General features: G+C 35.8%; 1 non-coding gene across 1 annotated transcript; it reads left to right on the top strand.

Moving 5' to 3' along the window:
• Positions 1–4,039: 4,039 nt before the first annotated feature.
• On the top strand, positions 4,040–4,146 carry LOC132301941 (small nucleolar RNA R71). Its single transcript, XR_009480685.1, has one exon. It is a non-coding gene; the product is annotated as a small nucleolar RNA R71 (small nucleolar RNA).
• Positions 4,147–17,660: the final 13,514 nt, after the last annotated feature.

Genomic DNA, 17,660 nt, shown 5'->3' with positions numbered 1-17,660 from the left:
TGGGGTCCTGGACATGAGATGGACCTGCCTGGTCATCTAATCTCCGCCTAACTCTGTGATGATAATGTCCACGGGCAACAGTCTTGACCCTAGCCATGGCCTGCAAAATAAAAGGAAAACTTGCAGAACAAGTCAGTAGCTGAATAAGGAAAAAAGGCATAGCATATAGAAACATGTATGTCAAATAAGATAGAAAAAATTGAATGAAGGACATGAATCTATGCACGTGATGAGAAATAAAAGACATTAAGTGACTCATGCTTAGACAGTATAAGTATGGAATGCATCCAATGTGGAAAACATAAGTATTAGGCATGTATGAGATAGCATGAAATCACAAAAGATGGTGTGTGAAGTGTATATGCAAATCTGTGAAGTTTGATCGATCACAAAAATGTGAGATCGATGTAAGTTCGATCGATCTTGAATAAGTGAGATTGATCTATTATAGATCGATCTGAGAAAAAGTTCGATCGATCGAACTGTGAGGTGAAATTTGAAAAGTCATAGATCTGTGACGTGGATGGCACGGGGGCCTCACAAGCAAGCTCGTGGGCCCCTCTACACAACAAATCAACAATTTTGGTCACTTGATTAGGCCCGTGACCTCTAAAATCAAAAATTAAAACCAAAAATATAAAATCGATATATATACATATATATACACATATATACAGTGGGTCAGAGCTTCAAAAATGGCATGATTAAACATGGAAAACTTGAAATCTAGCATTGAAAACAGGGATTCATTAATATAAAGTTTAAAATCAAAAGGGAAATCTCGAATCTTACCCTGAAACCGAGAGAAGTGGATCGAAGGAGATAGAGGTAAAATCTGAGATCCGAGATGAGGGAGAGAGAATCAGGATGAGATGAAATCGCCGGAGCACTCGCCGGAGATGGAAGGGATGGGTTTTGCAGCGGCGAGGAGAAGCTAGGGTTAGGGATTGATTTTTGTGAAATCGATCGAATGACCCTAGGTTCGATTTTTAAAAACATTCCCTTTTTAGTTCGATCGATCGAACTGAATCCTCAGATCGATCGAACTGGAATCAATCTCTCCTCTTAAATGACAAAATTATTTTTGAAAATTTTGGATTTTTTTGAATTAAAAATAATTAAAAATTAAAACTATTTTTGAATTTTGGTAAATTAAAATTTAAAAATGAAAAATTTAAAAATTAGAAATTAAAAATCAAAAATGTTTTTTGGATTTTGTTTGGAAAATGAATAAAAAAAAAAAATGGAAAATTAAAAATGGAAAATTGAAAATATTTAAGTTTTTTTTTTAAAAAAAACAAAATAAAAATAAAATAAAATAAACAGAAATATTTTTGATTTTTTTTTTTAAATTCGAAACAAGAGTCAAAGTCAAAGTCCAAATAGTAAATCAAAGAACAGAGATCGATTTCTCCAAGATCGATCTTAGAAGTACTTCGATCGATCGAACATACAAAAATCTGTAGACATGTTCGAACGATGGGACATAGAGGTCTTTGGATGCAGGTTGGATACAAGTTCAAAATTTTTCTAAGTGTTGAGACTGCAGATCGATCCAAGATGAATTTGGATTGATCAAATAATTTACAATCGATTAGACAGAGAGTTGAAATATGCAAGTTTTCTTCGAACAATTGGACAGAGAGATGATTGGATGCAGGTATGGAGTTCGATTGATCGAACCTCTTTTGAGATCGATCGAACAGGAACAAAATATCCATTTTCAACATGAAGGTGCATGCAATCCTAATCACAGTTCCTGACAATGTATATGAACCTAAAGCAAATATCTAGACTTCGCAAGAAATGAAATTTAAAATAGAAATGAGGGAGGAATAGGGTTGTGACACCCTACGAAATGTACTAGTCTTTAACGTCTCTAGCAAGACGTTGGACTCTTTTAGCCCGGATCAAACATCTTGTAGTGCATCCCCTCCTTAATGGGGTGATAAGTACTTTGAACTCCACCCAACAAATGGTTCCCTAGAGAACTTGTTGGATTAGGCTCAAAGGAACTTGTTGGTCCTTTTTTAATGTGATCTTTGGGCTTCCATGTCCTTTCAAAATAAGATTTTGAAACAACTTTTTTCGAATTCAGGGTTGAAGATAACCCTTTTGAAATTTTGGTTTCAAGCAAAGACTCAATTCCTTCACATTTATTAGCATGACATTTTTCTACAACATTCACTTCTTCATGCTTGTCAAATGAATTCGGGGATGGATTGAAGATATTCAACTTCACCTTCATGTGGCCAAATGAGATCTTCATTATCCCCATCCTACAATTAATATTGGCATTCGCGGTTGCCAAGAAAGAACGGCTAAGGATAACGGGAATTTGGCTCTTAGGAATCGGGACCGGTTCTGTGTCAATGACAATGAAATCAACGGGAAAGAAAAATTTATCAATCTTAATCAATACGTCCTCAATGATACCCCTAGGCTTTTTGATAGATCGGTCGACAAATTGCAAAACCACCGACTTCGGTTTCAAGTCTCTTAAGCCTAATTTGACATATACTGAGTATGGAAGAAGATTAACACTTGCTCCTAAGTCTAGAAGAGCCCAATTAATGACATGGTCACCAATGACACAAGATGTAGTAGGTGAACCGGGTCTTTAAACTTTGAAAGAGTGTTATATTGCAAAATAGAGCTCACTTGCTCGATCAAGACCACTTTCCTAGGTGCTTGGCTATTGTTCTTCCTCTTTTGGGTGCAAAGATCTTTTAGAAACTTGGCATAAGCCGGAATTTGCTTGATTGCATCCAAAAGTGGAAGGTTAACCTTTACTTGCCTAAACATATCAATGATTTCATTTGTCTATGTCTTTTGCTTGTCAAGATAAATGGATCCTTTCAAAGCATTCGGAAATGGAGCTCTTGGCTGAAAAACTTTTTCAAAATCCTTCTTTGAAACATCTTCAACATAAGAATTTTTCAAATCATGCTTTGATTCATCCTTCAAATCATTTTTGAACTCACTTTTCAAATCACATTTTGACACTTTCTCATTTGAATGATCATGCATATGCAATGAAGGACGAATATGTTAAGAAACGGGACGGGTGTCAACTTTGGGTTGCGCCGGTTCACTCTCTTCATTGGACACACCTACTTGGTTGTCAATGATTCTCCCACTTCTTAAGGTTGTCACCGCATTGACATGCTATATTATAGGACTTTCCGATAAGGAATGAGTCTCCACAACACATTGTTGCTTTGGTGGGGCATTTAAAGGCATTTTCCCTTTCTCTCTAGCATTTAAAGTACTAGTTATTTGCCCTACTTGGGTTTCTAGCTATAGTGCTTAGAGTGGTCAAAACTTTCTCTTCAAAAGCGGGACTCCTAGAATTTCCTTGAGAATATGATGGTTGATTAGGAAAATGAGAATTAGAAAATTGATTACCATGCGATTGAAATGATGATCTAAAACCTTGGGAACCTTGGCTTTGCATCGGAGGTGGAACATACTTCCCTTGAAAACCACTTTGGGGAGGGTTTGAGCCTTCCCCTTGGCTTTTCCAAGAAAAGTTCAGATGGTTCCTCCAACTTGGATTGTAATGATTGCCATAGGGATTATTCCCTTGGTTAGCAAAAATAGCATTGGCTTGCTCATGGTTGTCATTTTGCACATGTCTATGGGGACAATTAGAAGTAGAATGCAAGACACTAGAACAAGTCATATATGATTCATTAGATGCACGATGATGAACATGATTAGGGGCAGAAGACATTTGATTCGCCGAATTTTGGTTAATCAAGAATTGATCAAACCTTTGAGATAATGATATCATCTCGGCGGCTATATCATTGGAGTTGTCAACTTGATACAAGCCAACATTCTTCATTCCTCCTAGATTTCTACCATTTTGAGAAAATAAAGACCTATGCATGGAATTTTCACTTATACTTTCATAAATTACCACACATCATTTTCATGCTTGTTAAGATAAGAACCACCCATTGATGCATCAACCATACCCTTCTGATTATCCGGTAAGCTTTCAAAGAAATATTGAAGTAGTTGCCACTTAGGTATGTCATGATGAGGGCATTTTCTAAGCAAATCATTAAACCTTTCCCATGCCTTATGAAACATTTCCCCATTCCCTTGAGAAAATTCACGAATAGAAGTTCTCATGGCATTAGTCTTAGGAAGTTATCAAAAAAGGCCTAAGATTGTTGAACCAATATTTTGCCTTGTCTTTAAGGGTAAAAGGAAAAAGTTTAAGCCTTAACTGTAACAACCCTGGATTTTTCAACCCAGTGTGTCCTGTGATGACCCGAACCCGGATCCAAGATGCGGAAGCAAAAGAAGCAAAATGGCCTCAAGAGATGTACGTCATCTCTAAGGCACCAAGATGACTTCCCAAGAAGCCACGGAACTCAAATGAGCCAAACAAATGAAGCAAGAATGCCTAACTCAAAAAGAAATAAACTAAGGGCAAAATGGTCATCTCACACTGAAATGGGTGCCACCGTGCACACCATTGGAAAGACAATGAAAAATGAACAAGTTCGATTCAAGAATCGCCTGATTCTGAGTTACGGAAAAAAATATGAAATTAGAACAAGTGGCCTTCTTCGTTTAAGAGTTACCACGACCCTATCTTACTAAAACTAGAATAACTCTCATTATAGATAGAGTTTTGATGAGTGGTTGGTAACGTTGGAAAGCTAACTTCGAGCTCTTGAACTTAAACTCAATAATGACCAGATTTGAATCAGAAATGAAGGAGATAAGTCCTTCTGAAGTCGGTGCAAGGAAACTATCCAAGAAACTGGAAGGAGAAGGTCCTAGGGAGGATCGGTCGACCGAAATGCAACCATCAGCCGGCCGAAACTCAACCATCGTTCAGTCAAACCCCTATCATCAGCAGGGCGAAATAAGGTTTTTCAATAAAAGCCTACTGGAATAGACTCTCGAGCATGTGTCAGCCGATCGATGGAGTTCCATCAGCTGACCGACGCCTCTGCTGCTGCTATGGAAAGCTGTTGCAATGGTGAAAATGGTGCTACGTCCATCTCTATGGTTCTACATGCATCCTACATGATCCGAACAAGTTTCAAAACACTTTCTAGGCCCGTTCAAACATCTAAAACAAGCCAAAACAAGGAGGAGCTTAAATGACACTCTCATGGATGAATTTTTCATAAAAATTCATAAAATCGCCTAAAAATAGGTCAAAAGTTGAAACTTAAGAGTTTTGTATAATATGGACTTGCACGCAAACGTAAAACGACATTTAAGATGCGTCCCAATAGTCCGCGGCCTCAAAATAACCTCAATGCAAAATATGACCTCTCAATGGCCAAAAATGCCTAAAAATGGAATAAGTGAAACCAAATTGCAAAACCTAGAATGAAATGGTGTTTGGCCCTTGGCCACACCTCATACGTGATAATAGAGACCATATGAAAGAAAAAGAATGGAATTCCCACACCCGATGCAAACATGGTGAAGCAATTACTTGACATTTTCCATTATTTCCATAATGAACCATAAAAGCAAAAGTGCATAGATTACATGATACATGTCATTGGCCTCCGGCCTCATCTTATACACGTCAGATACATTGAAAAGAGTGTACTTATGTACACATTACATAGATGGAATCAAATAATACAAGTTTTGATATACAAAGTTACAATTTGGATTTCATGCCAACATTTTCATGAAAATAATACTTCAAGTCTACGAAACTTCCATGGCATAGTGTACGTCCCAAATCAAGGTCCCTGTACCTGAAAAATGTTCCCACTACGTGGGTGAGTAACATAAAGCTACTCGTAGCAGATGAGCATGCATCGACCTAGTATTTTACAATTATATCACCTTAAGATGAAACATGTTAAAGGGGATCATGCCACTTAACGTCTATGTTAAAGTGAGACTCAGGGATCATCCTAAGCTACTCATGCAATTGAAATGAACAACGACATACAAGTATACATGCTCAAGTACTCTAAATCATGTTGAACAAGATAAGCAGTATCTATCATACATACACGAGTATTCTATATATATAGAGCACTCATAAATCAAGTATACAAACACAAGTATACTAAGTCAAACAAAATACGCATAGGACAAGTATATATGGCACGAGCATACTAAATGCAATTTAAACTCACGGAGCAAGCAACTAAATAATATTCAATTACCAAAGTAAGCATCAATTCTCAAGCTACAAGTAATCCATAATTAACAACTTGAAATTAAATGCGAAATCAAATAGTGGAAAAACTAGGACATGTGGTCGCTAGACCAAGCAGGTATTTTCGGGTAATTACGACCCACAAGGTACCACCTAGTGCGCACTTATGACTTAGAGGACACTTGTCCATGTACTAGAGCCAAACCCTAGCCATCACATAAATTATGTCCTCACAAGTTTTCCAAAATCAATAAGTTCAAAACTTATACAAAATTAAATGCAAGTTACCACATTCCATGCACAAATAAGGTTGAATCCACACAAACCATGTCCTAGAATTCAAGTCTAAATAGCATATGACATGTCATGTCCTCAATATGCAATTTATATACAAAGCAAGAATATCTTACAACAATTGAGCCACATTACCATTCTAAGCCACAAGTACTAAATAAGCTTCAATTTAGCATCAAGCTTTCAAGGTAAACAATTGTAATATTCTAACAAGTTATATACCTACACAAGACATATTTAAACAAGCTATGCAAGACAATGATATCACATATCATTCTAAGTCAAGTCACCTTCTTTAGAGACTACAAGTACTAATTCTACAATAAGTTAGTAGTATGCTCATAAGGTAATTAATCATATTCTATTTCAAGGAATTATCAACCTAACATGAAAAGTCTCTAGATTTCAAGTCAATTCCAACTAGGCTCAAATTAACATATGTTAAAGATCATAACATGGTCTTCACATACATTATACCCAAAATCAATTTAAGTGACCACAATACTTAAAGCAAAATTAATTAAGCTAATCAATTAATTTTTCTCTAAATTTTCAAACTACTCCAAATAACCTCAATTTAACATATGTTAAAGAACTCACCAAGGCCTACTTTAATATTACAATACAAATTGATTTCATACTTGTTTCAACTATATAATTTAATCTTTCACAAAAGATAAATATTAAATAAGTTTTGTAATTCTTATTTAAATGTTCCAAATTTAATATATGTTAAACAACTCACCAAGGCCTAATTTACTAGCATGCTACAATTTAAATCCTAAATAAAGAAAATAAATAAATTCAATTCTAAAAACTTGAACAAGGCATGCTCACAAGTTGTATATGCTTCTAAAATAATCAATACAACAATAATATAAACCTAAGACATCCCCTACCTCAATTTGAGATGAAAATCTCAAAAGCCACCAAAATGAAACCGCTCCGAATTCGACGAAACTTCAGGGTTTTGTCAGGGACAACACGATCTACATGAACCCCCTAAAAGCCCCATCAAAATCACAACTTGACTTCAAACCCGAACTCAAGAAATGGCCAAAACGAGATTCCAATCGGTGGAATCGAAGGCCTCGCTAAGGAGAACATAAAACACTAAGGCAAGACAACATTTCACTCGAGGGAAGTGGTCGGAAAAAGAAGGAGAAGGGTGGCAGCCCTTTGGCAGCCATGGCTGCCGGCCAAGAGAGAGGAGAGAGAGAAGAAAATTTGATATTTTCTCTTTAAGTCCCCTATTTATAGAAAACCCTAAAAGTGCCCCGCCAGGTCTGGAAAAGTGGAATTTGAGTAGATCTGCTCAAACGGTGAAGCTCTGTGAACAAATAAGATTTAAAATAAGAAAATATGAACAACAGAAGAAACGGCATCAAAAATCAAGTCCCGAGTAGAGAGATATGCCCCGAACAAGTTCGGCGGCAACTGGGTCCAGAAACCCTGAAACTGGAGAAAAATGACCAGAAGGAAATTCTATGAGTACATGACTCGACGAAATGTGAAAATGAATCCCGTACGAGGATCCAGGCTCAAAATAAGGTATTTTGTAATAACTTTCGTTAATTAAACAATGGCCCCTACAAAAAAGGGATAATTGCAAAACTGCTTCAGAATGAAAATATCTTCTAAAAGATATTTTCTTAGATAACCCTGAACTAAAATATCTTCAAAAGATATTTATAAAAAATACTCCAAGAAAAGAAAAAGATTCTGAAAAACTATGCATCCATACCCCTATGGACACCGGGAGCAACCAAAGTACTTTTCTGCAAAAGTAAAGATACGTATTTCGTGGAAACCACTTAGAATGAAGATACGTGAAGTCAAAAACTAACTCCGAACACAAGGAGTGAGTTTATGCCAACAAAGTGACAAATGGGGAAAAGACAAAATAGGGAAAAGGACGAAAAATGAATAGTGTCGAAAAACGAAAAATGTGGAAATGACTCGGTCCCCAAAGGAAGTTGTCAATTCAAGGGAAAGAGTCTCAGAAACCATTTTCGAGCACTCGAGATGACACAAAGTGACGAGAAACTGAACTTAGAAAAGAAATTTCAACGAAAAAAAAAAAATCATCCGTAAAATTCTGAGGAAAAAAGGAAAGGAAGGAAAAGACCGGGTCATTACATTAACACTTCTACCGGCATGTCCGTGTATTTCACGGTGGAACACACTTTAAGAAACTCATCCAAATGCTTATAAGGTTCTTCACTTGAAAGTCCAAGATAGTTTGGAAGCATTTGAATAGTTTGTGGTTTAATTTCATAGTGATGTGCTCTAAATGGAGGCAATTGAATGCAAGTGGGTGCATTGTATTCATTAGGCACATAATGGTCTCTCAATGCAATGGGAGGATTCACAATTGGTGGTGCTAGATGAACACCTTGATTAACTTGAACTATGGGGGGTTGTGGAGCAAATATTGGCCTAGGCATTCCCAATGGAACTTGGCCTTGTTGTTGTGGGTGAATGAATGGTTTAGGCATGCCTAATGGTACTTGAACATTTTCATGATGCACATTAGGGTGGAGGTTACCTTGTTGGTTTATGTGACCAAGGTCTTCCACATGGTCGCTATTCAAATCCTCCATTGGTGAAATGGAGTGATGAGAACTACCCCTTCCCCTAGGATTACGAACAACCGATTCAAGATGCAAATTAGGAGGGACAAGAGTAGGATTCAATGACCTACGGCCATGCATACACTAGAAAATCAAATAACAAGCAAGTATCAACCACTTCACCCCCGCAACAAATAAATCAACAAATCTCCACATTCAACAATCCCATACTCCCATGCTTAAACAACATGCAAAGAAAAGTAAATTGCCTCCACATGGGCTCACGATTTATCTAAGAAATGGAAAACAAGCCTTCACGCGGGCCGATGATTTAACTAGAGCTTGAGTTAGAAAGATCTCACAAAGGGTCCTTAAGCAACTTCAATTGATTTTCAACTTCCAAACTTTGTTATGCTTTGCATTTTTTTAGATTTTTAGTCCTTTTTGTGCTTAGCTTAGCTCCTTGCTTTGAAGTCTCCTTTGCTTAACCTCCTTGCTCAATTTCACTTAGTCAAATAAGTGACCAAAAATAAAAATAAAGTAAAGATACGATCAAAAGAGTACCAATCCCTAATTGTTTCCAAAACACGGCGTTGCCAATTCAATCCCCGGCAACGGCGCCAAAAACTTGGTGTTGCCGCGAGACCAAAGCTTGCAAAGTGGACTAAGATGAGTGTGGCCAAGTTTTATATTTATAATTTGCCACTACTACCTTTCACTAAAAATATAGTTAGGGCGAGTAGGGATCATCCCAAGGGATTGGTGGGTCGTATTAGGTTGTGGAATCGAGATTAGGGTTAGTAGGTCAACTAATCAAAAGATTGGTTGGTGATTGAATTATACTAAGATGCAATTTAAACTAAAGTAAACAATTAAATGCAATAGAGAGAAAATAAGAGAGAGAGAGATCTTGGGGTTTAGAGATCACCACTAAGTATAGCTTTTTTACACCCTTAATGATTGATTAATGAGGGGGAAAACATGTATTGCTACAATAGTGTGTGTGTGTGGTTGTTTCAACAAGCATGGATGACTAATTAAGTATATATTGTCTAAGCAACATAGTGGATAGCACAATATATCAAACTAAGCCATTAATTATTTCTTTAAGCTCACAATCCAAACATATTACAAGGTTAGAGACATATGGTACTTGCATTCATAAGTATGGAACATCATACAACAAGCATGGATTGTCCTCTCATTTAACATCTAAACTACAACTACACTACAATTAAGCTAATGACATGAAATTAAACTAATTAAACTAAGGGAGAGGCACAATCCATCAAGAAATGAGTATGAACCATCAAATAAACCACAAGAGCATTCTATTAAGCACTATGTCTTGACAATCTCTAGATCTATAGTATCAATACACATAGACATGCATTAATAACACAAAATCTAGAGATAAACACATGAACATCTATTCTAGCATACATAGACATATGGATAGAATGAAATGATCAATTGGAAACATTAAACCACACAAATCATTGAATAAACAAGATCTATGTATATAAAAATGTCAAAACATATATCACAATACAAATCCCCTAAAAAATACATAAATCAAGATGTAGAAAACATGCTTAGGACTAAATCTAGCCCCAAGAGAATGTCTAGCCACTCATGGATGGTGTCCTCCAACCCTCAAGGGTTAACTCCATGGTAGAAATTGCCCCTCTTCTTGGTTGATGGAAGAACTCCAAGCTTGTATCTCTAGCCTCCTCCATTCTTTTCTTCCTCACTAAGAATATGATATGGAAATTGTGTCAAAAGTCTTTTTGTAAAAGTGGCTCATATTCCTTATATAGGTAGGTCAAATGTCACCCCCAATGACATGGGCTCACACATCAATATTCCTCCAATGATTGCACCATGAGCCAACCTTTAATGAACTGGATTTTATCTTTTTTCGGGCTTGAGGAAGTTCGATCGATCGAACTTGTGGTTAGATCGATCGAACATGGCTGAGATCTATTAAACTTTGGCTGGATCGATCCTCCCATGGCAGCGCCTTTTTGGATAAGGACAGATCTGAGATATTTTGGGGAAAGAGACAAAAGTGGTAGATGGGGTGGTACAACAGGATAAGATGGAATCTTTTCGATCGATCTGAGAATTGTTGGATCGATCGAACTTTGTGGGATCTTTGGATAAGGACAAAAAACTTGGATCTATCTTGAAATGTCTAGATCGATGAACTTTTGATCGATTGAAGTATACTTGTGATTGATCGAACCTGCTGAATTCCATACTTTGCTTCAATCTACTTCCACTTTGCTCCTTTCTTCCATCCAGTTTAAGTTAGCTTCTTTTAAGCTCTTATTTGGCTGAATTAGCTTATTTTGGGGATGAGCACATAAAAAGGGCAATAACACGAAATTAGTCTAAAACGGGAAAGTAAGATAGATAAAGGTCCTAGAATACCTAAGCTTAAGGGGTTTAAATGCGCACTTTTCAGTGCTCATTCGCCTGCATGTGTCTAATTTTAACTGGAATAGTTGTTACAAAGTTGGATCGCATCGTCGAACCTTAAAGCATAATGAATCGGTAACTGTTTAAGTTTAAATAAAGGACTGGGAGGATACTGGATATAAATTAAATTGTTAAGATCAATATCAAGGAAGAATAGAAGGGTTGGAAGTGGCCGGAGACGAAGTAGATGAAAGGAAAAGTGTTCAGGGCTCTCGGAGAGGGAGATAGTCGGCTCCATGGAAGAGGGAGCCGGCTCCCTTAAGTGTAAAGCCAACTCTGAGGGGTTTAGAGCCGGCTCCCACCCCTCTAGAGCCGGCTCCAAGGGATATGGAGCCGGCTCCATGCTTGCACAGTGCCTGCTCTCAAGTTTTGAGAGCAGGCTCTCTTATGTATGCACTTTCTGGAAATTGTTTGGACGGTTTGTACTTCTCGAATTGTTTTGGGACTTTACTGGAAGGTTGCAAATGCCAGTTTCAAGTAATATTAGAAGCACTTATGGTATACTTTATACCTTTAAGTTAATGGATGGAACAATAGAAAAGTAATCAACTTTGCTTGTTGTTAATAGATAGAAAGGATTAAATTGTGTAGTTTTGTTTTACAATTTAATGGACTATAGCATGGACTCTAAACATGCTATTAGGCTGTATTAGAAGCCATACGGCAGAATTAATACTTTTATGCTAATGGATTTAATAGTAGGGAAGTTTAAACAATCTTGCACGCTGTTAACGGATAGGAAGGATTAAATTGTCTAATTTTGTTTTAACAATTTAACGGACTGTAGTATGATTTATAAATCTTATTTTATGCTTACTCTAGATTTTAATTTCTGAGATATTAAACTCTGATCTACAATTATATGAATAAATGTTTTGGATTCTAATTGCTAAACTATTAAATTTTGTTTTGTCAATTACATGGATTACTATTGTGGATTTTAATTGCTAAACTACTATATTATGTTCTGTAATTACATGGATGTTATGGATTGTATGCACCGGTATGGGACGGTGACATACTAGGGACGGTTTAGCTCAAAACTCTAATTCCTATCTCTTATGAATTTTAATTGGTGAACTGCTTTACCGATTCTATCAATTATATGGATTTTGTGGATTATATGTACCGGTATGGGACGGTGGCATATTAGGTGAATTAGATCAAAACGCTAACTCCTACCTATTCTGGATTTAGAAAATGGATTTAATTATAACATTTAAATCCTAATTAAATGTTGTGTCTTGGCAACGAATAGTTGAGTGGCACTTCATTGGTTTTGGATGGAATTTATATATATATATTTATGGTACCACGATATAAGCTTGAGTCTCAGGATCGTTGGTTAGGGAGCGTATATGCATTGGGATGCATAGCTGGTTATGATGGTTGAGGTATACCCTGTTAGGTCTAGGTACTCATGCCCATCTTTGGGTGCGTTTTTGTATGTTGCCTTTTATTCAGGTTGAGACCCCCATTGTAGTCCAGTGAGAGTCCTTTAGTATGAATATATATATGTATGGACTAGTTAGATATTGTTGAGATATTTAGGATGTATCTGCTTATCAGGTCTTTATTTGGATTGTAGTTAGGATAGAACTTGTTCGTGGGCCTGACCCACTATTATTTTCAGGTATTGGACGGTTCCAGTTTCAGAGCTTGTTCGTGCTGAACAGAGACGGTCACTCATTCTTCCGACGGCGTATGACTGCTATTTATAGTTAGTTTTGGATTTCTTGTTAGTTTAGTTTATCTTCAGTTGGCTCTTGATTAGGGGTCCACCAGATGGATTCCCGAGTTGTATTTGTCTTGGAGGTTTTGGATGTACCAGAATAGTTCTTATATATAAAAATTTATTCTGAGATTTTCATTAAAGGATTATCATTTTAGTTTTCTTTCAGTAATTTTTGTTTATTCCTTTTAATCCTAATTGTATTCTGTGTTCGTTTATTGCCATTTGTTTTTGATATCCTTGGGTATTCAGGCGTGGGCCTGGCCAACTCGCATCCGGAGATCCGGGGGTGTCACATACTACTACAAGACATCCCCTCTTTCGTGGGAGTGACGATTGTATTTAGCATATGCAATAAGTCTTTTAAACCCTTAGGTATCCCTAGAGGACGAGTGAAGTCTCGTGAGGATTTACCAGAAATGATACTCACAACCATTAAGCAACAAGACTCATTCTTGTATGTTGAAACATATGATCTTGGGGAAGGACTCTATCATGAATACTACAACAAGTATGCATATAAAGATATCTCAAAATAATATACAATTTTCAGCATTCATGCATAAATAAAATAGTCCACATACACGACCTTCAACATCTCATTTACAATAGAATTTTATCTCAAGTTCCTTAGAAGTGAACCGAAATATTTATTTTCTTTTCTAATGCATTCTAACCTTATTATGACTCATACAATGGCTTACATATCCTTAACTTGTCTTTTGAAATAATAATCCAAGGCATGAATTTTTTTTGAACTTTTTGTATATTTTTTAACATATTACCGTGAAATGTCTAAGTCCCTTAAGTTTTCTAATCACCCTATATAACGAGCGTTGAGCCAATGACTCCCAAACCAGATGGTCTTAGGGCATTAAGTGTAAAGACACTCCTAGGGGCTTAATGACTTGGTATGACTAGGCTACGAACTCAAATAAGCCATACATTTTACATTCTTAACTTGTCTTACTTTTTATTCGGTTGACAAAGTGAAATATTGCAATTTTATTTTCTCTTTTTATTTTTATTTTTTAAATGCCAAGGACGATTTCTTTCATCCAACTTACTAATTTAGGGAGCCATTTTAATAAGACCACAAGAAAGGAAATGCAATTTCTGGAGTGCTCAATGTTCATTGTGAAGTTACTTAGAGATGAAAGATTCCAAAATAAGACATTTGAATCATGCAATGAACATTTTTTCATTTAAACATTCATGCTAGCAACCTTCAATCATTACTTGATATCATATATAAACATACAAGATGTATTAGTCACATAAATCCCCCCCTCCCCCCCAAACTTAGTTCCAACAAACTAAAAATCATTTGCCTAAACATATAAATTTTTTTTTATTTTATATATTTTCAGAATTTCCTATTATTATTATTTTTTTTTATAACCACAACTTGGCAATGACAATATCCAACAATAGGTATATATAAATGGTTACATCCCAACACCCCCAAACTTAACGGTTTCAAAATGCCAGAAACAAAACCACGAAATATGTACTTAATAAAATTACAACGATTCTTATATGGATTGAAGCAATCAGGGCACATGTGGTACAATTACCTCAGCAAGTACTTAATAAAAGAAAGGTATATGAATAGTCATCTTTATCCATGCAATTTTATTAACAAAATAGAATCAAGTTTTGCTATTGTTGCAGTATATGTTGATGATTTGAATCTAGTGGGAATATCTGAAGAGCTCCTAAAGACTGCCACTTATTTAAAGAAATAATTCGAGATGAAGATCTTGGAAAGACAACTTTTTATCTTGGATTGCAAATTGAACATTTATCAAGAGGAATCCATATCCAACAGCCAACATATACGGAAAAGGTTCTAAAGCATTTTTATATGGATAAAGCCCATCCCTTGAGCTCACCAATGGTTACCCGATCACTTGATGTTAAGAAAGATCATTTTCGACCTCCAAAAGATGATGATGAGGAACTCGTTGGTCTTGAAGTACCCTATCTTAGTGCAATTGGTGCTATTATGTATCTTGCAAATTGCACATGACCTGACATTGCTTTTTCAATCAACTTATTAGCAATATATAGTTCTACACCAACCTGTAGATATTGGAATAGAGTCAAACACATATTGCGATATCTTCGTGGAACAATAGATATGGGATTATTTTATTCAAAAGAATTAAAATCTTAGTTAAATGGATATGCAGATGCTGGTTATGTCTCCAACCCACATCAAGCTCGATCACAAATAGGGTATGTGTTTACTTGTGGTAGCATTGCTATCTCATGGTACTCTATGAAGCAGACAATGATTGCCACTTTCTCAAATTATTCTGAGATACTCACAATTCATGAGGTCAGCAGGGAATGCATTTGGTTGCGATCCATAATCCAACACATTAGAACAACATGTGGCCTCTCATCAATAACAGATAGCTCCAAAATATTATATAAAGATAATTTTGTATGCAATGCATAGATGAAAGATGGTTATATCAAAAGTGACAAGACCAAACACATCAAATTCTTTTACGCACCTGAACGCCAAAAGAATGGTAAAATTGATATTCAGCATATACATTCATGTGAAAATTTAGCAGACTTGTTCACTAAAGCATTGTCAACCACAACGTTCAAGAAATTGGTACACAACATTGGGATGCGACAACTTAAAGATCTTTGGCACTAATGAGGGGGAGTACTTAATATTAAGGTGCTCAGGTTTTGTCCCAATAGATTTTTCTGGCAAGGTTTTAATGAGATAGTTCTAACCCATACAATACTATTTTCAGGCAGACAAGAATATTACCCTTTTTTTTTTTTTTTTTTCCTTCACTATGTTTTTTTTATTTTTTATTTTTTATTTTTATTGAGTTTTTCCTAACAAGGTTTTAATAAGGCATATTCTTAATATAACATTGTGGACTCCTAAGAAGAGTGTTACAATATGTGGGCTCCACATTATTAATGCATTATCAGTACATATGCATTTGGATTGTGAATCTACAAATTGGAAGGCAACTTGCATTTGTAATGATAACACCAAATGCTTAACTACGAAGGAAAGCTCCTATATATATATATATATATATATATATATATATATGATTGGTGTGTGAGTATCTTTTATAGATTGAAAACAAGAATTGAATACAACGCTCTCTCTCATCAATTATTCTCTATGTATTCTTTCTTTTACTATATAACAATCTCAAACTTATATGTTCTTTTTTGGTTTCTCCAATTGAAAATCTCACATCAGCTTGTTCAGATAGACGACTATAGTTTTGTATCAAGTTTCGTTTATTTTGTTTCTTGGATGCAAACAGAGGAAAATCTAAAGGTCCAATATTGTGTTATTTTCTTACTACATTTTCTCAGCGGTCAAACAGGAGTAGCTGTTTTTAATAGTCTATTAGGTAGATTGCTTTTGTATGTGTTACCTTTGATAGTTCTTTTTAACAGTTATTATCCGATGCTTATTATAAACTTCCATTTTGCAGAAATTTACCACTTGATTGCTAGGAAAAGTCACTTAGAAAATAGAAGAAAAGTTTAAATCTCAAGTTACATGTTGCATTGGTTGGTCTCCATAAAAATGAAAATCCTTTTCTCAACCCATTCAAATAGTTGACTATAGTTCTCTAATCAGTTCCGTTTACTTTTGTTACTGGAATGCATGCCAAGGAAAATCTAAAGAGTCCTATTTTGTGTCTTTTCTTCCTGCATCTTCTCAATGATCTTACTTCTAGCTGAACGTTCTTATTTTGCTGAGTGTTATTTTTTATTGTTCTAAATATTGTTCTGATTTCAAGAGATATGTTCTTGATATCTGTAAGTGAGAGCCTTTTGAAATTCATTTGAGCATATGAGGTGCATCAACTAAAGCCTGCCAAGTATAAGGTCAAAAAATTAAAATCGGCGATCATGAAAAATAGCACTTTTTGAGAAGATCCCAATCTCCAAATATCTCTTGAAATCAGAACAATATTTACAGATATCAAGAACATTTTTCACTAAGAAATATTCACCTTCTTTTTTTCACTGTTGCTGCAAGCATTTATATATGCACTTAATGTTGGAAACGGGGGCATTAAAAACATAAACTTTGGATGAGATTTGAAATAGATTCCGTTAATAATTTTTTACGGATCTCTAGACAAGCGCGTTTCTCTCCGTAAGGAGATGAATGTGGTATATTTACTTTCTGAAATCCGTTTCCGGATGAATGAGAAATTAGCTCCAAAATGTGGTGTTTTGATAAGCCTAAATGGGTATGCAAAATGTGGGAAGTGTTTGTCCCACATGGAAAAAATGTTGAAACAAATTGAAATTTAAATAAGCTGAGTTTAGGATTTGGGCTTGGGCTTGGGCCTAATTGTAAAGTCCAGATTATTCTTTTTTTGGAATTTTGGATTGGGCCTAATTT

Source organism: Cornus florida, unplaced genomic scaffold (assembly GCF_030987335.1).
Source record: "Cornus florida cultivar Cherokee Brave unplaced genomic scaffold, ASM3098733v1 CherokeeBrave_3.0.0_Hap2_Chr03, whole genome shotgun sequence".
Classification (NCBI taxonomy): domain Eukaryota; kingdom Viridiplantae; phylum Streptophyta; class Magnoliopsida; order Cornales; family Cornaceae; genus Cornus; species Cornus florida.
The sequence above is the reverse complement of the archived record's forward strand: the minus strand, read 5'-3'. Positions and strand labels throughout refer to the sequence as shown.